We start from the raw sequence: 5,797 nt of genomic DNA, 5'->3' as shown, positions 1-5,797 counted from the left end.
CCCAACCTCACTCTTTGTTCAGGCAGAGAAATGGCAGTGTCTTAAGTGTCTTACTGGGATAGATCTAGGGTCTCAAAATTCAAGATTTCAAGACTGGAAGTATGCAGGCTGAAAATATTGCAACCTGCACATTTTTATACTATTACTGTTTTATATTTGTGTTATAATAACTCATTACAGGCACAGGAAATGAATATCTTCAATGTCCTTAGCAGATCTCAAGCCTCCAGCAAGTGCAGATACATCTACCCTCTGTGTCTGTACCTGCATGGTTGAAATCAACTGTATGCGATTAATTCCACTCCACAAACAGAGCTTTCTGTAAACACCCCGCCAGGCATGAATGACCGTCAGATCACGGCCTCTCTGAAGTGAGCTCTCCTGCCCCCTACAGGTGGAGGAGATCCTGGGAGATGAGCCAGAGGTGAAGGAGCGGCTGTTTGACGTGCTGAAGCAGTATGCCACTGAGAGGGACGTGGAGAACCTGGGCTGCATCCTCCCCGAGATCCTCATCACCGAGGAGCATCAGCAGCTGATTGAGAGCGTCAGGTACGACACACTTCAAATGTCCAAACTCAATGTGTTTCTGCAGCTTTTTAAAGGGTTTGTGTCTGATTGAGAGCATCAGGTACGACACACTTCAAATGTCCAAACTCAATGTGTTTCTGCAGCTTTTTAAAGGGTTTGTGTCTGATTGAGAGCGTCAGGTACGACACACTTCAAATGTCCAAACTCAATGTGTTTCTGCAGCTTTTTAAAGGGTTTGTGTCTGATTGAGAGCGTCAGGTACCACACACTTCAAATGTCCAAACTCAATGTGTTTCTGCAGCTTTTTAAAGGGTTTGTGTCTGATTGAGAGCGTCAGGTACGACACACTTCAATTGTCAAAACTCAATGTGTTTCTGCAGCTTTTTAAAGGGTTTGTGTCTGATTGAGAGCGTCAGGTACGACACACTTCAAATGTCCAAACTCAATGTGTTTCTGCAGCTTTTTAAAGGGTGTGTGTCTTGGAGAAGTTCAGATGTTATTGGAAGACAAGAATGTCTCCTGTGAACAAGTCTGTGAACAGTGTCAGTGTTTTTTGGTCTGCTTGAGATTCCTTTAGGTGAACACACTCACTGTTAATAAGAAACATAAAATGAAGAAGCATAAAAGATGAAGCCATTATTAAGTCATGTGCCCTTCACAATGGCTGTCCAATGTGTAACCTTGACAGTGTTCATATCATAAAGAGAAAAAGATTTTGGGTGACAACAGCAGCTGGCAGTTTTGTCATAAACTTGACAGTTTTTGAATGTTTTATTGAGCTGGCACAATTGTTCAGTGTTACTGAAGGCTGTTGGACAGATGAAACAAGAGAGAGGGTTTGATTGCTGGCTCTTTAAGGTATGCCCATCCTTTGATATGTGCAGCTCATGTTTTTGAAGACTGCTGGCATGCATGGGATGTTCTTAATCAGAGCCCGTTCCTTTATAGTTGAGTGTGTGTGTGTGTGTGTTTGTGTGTGTGTAGATTCATGATTATGAGAGTGGAGAACTCTTAACTGCTGTATACAGTGATTGCAGTCAAGGCCGATTGAGATGCCATGAATTACCAAGTGAAGAGCCAATGGCCACTTCATTTCCGCTGACGTGGCAGAGTGTGCAAAGAACTGGGAGAATTGATTTTGAGCCCTGGCCAATACAATAAGTATTGTTCTTAATGAGTCAGCCCGGCACCATTCCCCCTGGGTGAGGTCTCAGGTACGTGTTCAAACTACTGCAGGAACAATGGGTGAGGTCTCTCAGTTACGTGTTCAAACTACTGCAGGAACAATGGGTGGTAGGCAGAGAGGAGAGGCCCTGCATCCTAATTGGGATGGGGAAAAAATCAATCACTCAGAGCAAGGGAAAAAAAAGAGTTTTCTGCTTTGTTTATTGTGCAAATGTTGCTAGAGCATCCCTAAAGAGAAGAACTAGATGTCTTTGATCAGTTTGAATACCTAGCTTGTCACTGATGAGTGCACTCCACACAGGAGAAGGAGGCTGTTTGTTTTGAAGTCCCCCTCCTCAGATATCATCTTTGCGTCCTCCTCGCAGTGTTCAGATCCGAATGAGGGTGTGTGCAGCACCCCAGGGTACAGCCAGATGCTTTATTCTTCGCACTGATTGGAAAAGAACAAAAACAAGCACTTCTGCAGCCCCCTCTTCTGCTGTTCTTCTCCCATCTGCCCAATGTTCTCCTAACTTTCTCTTTCCCCCCTCCCTCCCTCTCTCCTCTCTCCTTTCTTTCTCTTTCCCCCACTCTTCCCCCCCTCCCTCCCTCTCTCCTCTCTTTCCCTCCCTCCGTCTCACAGGCATATGTGCCGTATTAGTATATGTCATAGAGTTGTTTAATCACAAGCCCCCACCTCCCTTTTTCTATTGCTATGCTTGGCTGTACAGATTGCTGCTGTTATGTCCAAACCTGTTATTCGTGTGATACATACTGTGCAGTGTAACTGCTCTCCCGCCTTCTCTCTCTCTAGTTCTCTATCCCTCGGTCTCCCTCTCTCTCTCTTTCTCCTTTCTTCCTGATTGACACACCCACATACGTACATACTGTGAATATGCTGTAAATGTGCCCAACTAAAGGATTATGAGGGAGACCAGCGATGAGTTGCCTGAGGTGAGTTGCTCTCTGCTGCTGTTGTCTGACTCTTTTTCCTCTCTGTTATTTGTCCCCCTCTGGTCTTACTGGCTACCTGTGAGATGCCGATCCTGTAGACTAATGGCAGTGTGTTCTGTGCACTAGGTGGAGTTTTGAACAGTCCTTTTGTCCTGGTTGATCGATCTGATTGATGAGTGAAGTGGTACTTATTCATGAGTGTTTAATGGCTTTTAAAAGAACATGCTTTTAGCTTCAAGCTTTAGGAGGAGATCTTTAGAGGACAGATATTCTTGTAAGTTTCAGAGTTGTAGACTACCTAAAGCACTGATGTCAGCAGGTTGGCAAGTCGATATTACCACGAGTGTAAATTCAGTGTGACAAATATTAAAGGTCTCTCTCAAGGGGTCATTTGACAGAGCAAAGACACCTCAGTGTCATTATCCTTTAACATACAGCTAATGTCTCTTAGTTTAGGCTTTCTGGTATTAAGTAGTCTTTATCAACTGCTCTTACATGCCATTTGATGCTGCTCTAGCTATCACTAGCTCTGCATCTCGTCATTCTTATCCCCCCTAAGAGGTAGTGAAGTCGTGTGCCATTCCCTACACATTTAGCCAATTTGACAACATTTTCGGAACTATTCTGGGCAAGCCACTTCATTCTGTTTTGATGGTTTAATGGTTTTGCTTTTGTCACAAGTTGTTTTTCAGCTCTCGGCCTCTAAAGGGCTGTCTCAGAGTGGCAATGTTGGGGTATGGCTGTGTGAAGGGGCCATTAGCGACTTCTGTTTCATTCAGAACGTTTGCTGCTATGATGGTTTTTTCTGAAAGTGCAAAGATGATGCTGAACTCTTTGAATGTCATTACATGACAGTTCGCCATACCAACCATGCTGGACTGAATATCATAACTCTCCTGGGTTCCATTTTGATGCTGTGCTCCTTCTCTCTCCAAAATGCCTCACGTGCGGGCGCTGGTGGCACACTTAAGCACTCAACGTGATGTTCCAGCTCGAGTCGGCTCCATGGGCTGGAGTGGTGCTGGTGCATTAGAGACAAGCCCAGTGCCGCTGCGCAATGACCCATTTGATATTTCCCACATGCCTGCCCATCTGCACACCGCATTGCTCCCTATCAGCCATCGCCCAAATGTGCCCATCTTACCTGGGTGCATTGTTTGAGTCATTCATTACAGTATGAAGTGGGCAGAAACAAAGTATCAAGGCATGAAATGCATATACAGGTTGGCATGTCTGTCTGTGTATCAGTTTTGAGATCAGGGGAAATCATGATGAGTGAGATGATGAGTTTAGACCATATTTATCAGACAGCAACTAAACGGATACCTAAAAATGTCAATTGCTGAGCAATATAGATTGTCCCTTTTAACAAGGCATGATGGCAGTGAGAACGTTAAGAACTTAAGCAGGGCATGTATCTCAAAACTGGTGATCCTCTTCTGCAATCAGAATCTGGAGCCATGATTGCTCTTCCAGGGGAGCCCTTCTCAGTGCCCACAGCCCATTAAAGAGCTCCCCCTATAGGTTTGGGTCTTAGCCCCGTGGAGATGCAGAGATGTGGTTCTTGGCAGTGGTGCTGTAAAGGGAAGTGCTTTGCTTCTAGTCACACGTGCCAGATGATTGGGCTCTGAGTCTCCAGGGATTCAGCCTGGTAGCGCTGCAACTGTGGGCTCCAAAGTAACACAGCACTAATGGAGCGATGTTAATGACCACCGCCAGTAAAGCTGACAAATTATATGTAGATGTAACAGATTCTCATTATATCTGTAAAACGCCGGCAGGTTTTTTTTTTGCATACGATCAAGTACTAAAGAGCTTATTTTCTCTCTTGTCTTGATAACAAAAGTGTTCGATTTTCTAAATTGTATTTCATAAGCCATATTTGTGCCACTGATTTCATGACTTTATGATCTGTTGAGTAGAGGCTTCTTGGCATGTTTTTTTTGGTGTTTCTATGTCAAATTGATGTGACAATTGCCTCAACACATTGTCTCATCCTCATGTTAAAAGTCTTTGATCTTGGCCCTGTCTCCATTGTGTCCTCAGCCTTGAGGAGTCATTGCAATCTAATGTGAAGAGCTCAGATGTGTGTTGGGACTCTGTAGTCCTGCCTATGGCCAGGGAAGCAGACAGACAGCCTCTCTTAGTCCTGATGATGCTCTGGGCTGCCCATCAACGACGCTCATCAGCACAGGCAAATTAGTGTCCTCTTCAGTCCACTTGAAATCTGACCAGCCAGTGCGTTCGCTGTCCTCGCAAAAATGTGCTGAATTTCTCCCAGCGGACAAACTCTATTTTTACGCAGCCTACTTCCGTTAACACTGAATCTCTTCGGTTTGTGACGCACCTCTAAAAAAGTTATCTGAAAGATTTTAACGCATGGGGAAAGTCGAGGGAAATTAAAGGTGGTGTCGGTTAGGGGATATATGGCGTGCGATTTGAGATGACTAAAATCTGGATTTTTTTTTCTATGCTAAATCGACAAAATATCTCAGCAATTCAAGCAGCTGGATTCAGTACAAGAATCCAATATTCGCCCATCTGTGGAAAGGTCTTTGTATTGGGTGCATAAGTGTGAGGAGCATAAGTGTGTTCATGCCTGGGTACATTAGGGTGGCCGTCCTGAGGTGCTCTGCGTGTGGGATGCTGCTGCTGCGGCTGCGGCTGGTGGTAATGTGAGAGGACGCTGCAGTGGAACCTCAGTCCTGTCTTCCCTGCTGGACGCTCTCTCTCAGGCTGCCTCCCTGTCAGCTGTCAGTCATCTTCCCTCCTGAACATGAGGAGGCTGCTGGAGGAGCCACTGACAAGAGTCTCTGACGGACCTGCATGGTCGAGCTCACTGAGATCCACAAAGGGAACCTTACCTTTTTTTTCTCTCTCCTATCTTCTCTCTCTCTGTTTCTCTCTCTCCCTCCATCCCTTCTTTCTCATTCCTCCTCTGTTTTTCCTCATTTGCCTCTGGCGTTTCCTCTCTTCTTCCCACAAACTCTCTTCTTCACCTTACTTCCTTTCCTCCTGTCTTCCTCTCCCTCTCTCCCCCCTTATTCATCGCTCTCGTCGTTCTTCTTTCTCTCTTTCTGTCTCTCCCTCTGCCTCCTCCACTGAGGCAGGAGGCACCTCCCTCCTGGTAGGACTCAGGGAGGCATCCTCG

The sequence above is a fragment of the Clupea harengus genome, chromosome 1, assembly GCF_900700415.2.
Source record: "Clupea harengus chromosome 1, Ch_v2.0.2, whole genome shotgun sequence".
NCBI lineage: Eukaryota > Metazoa > Chordata > Actinopteri > Clupeiformes > Clupeidae > Clupea > Clupea harengus.
The sequence above is the reverse complement of the archived record's forward strand: the minus strand, read 5'-3'. Positions refer to the sequence as shown.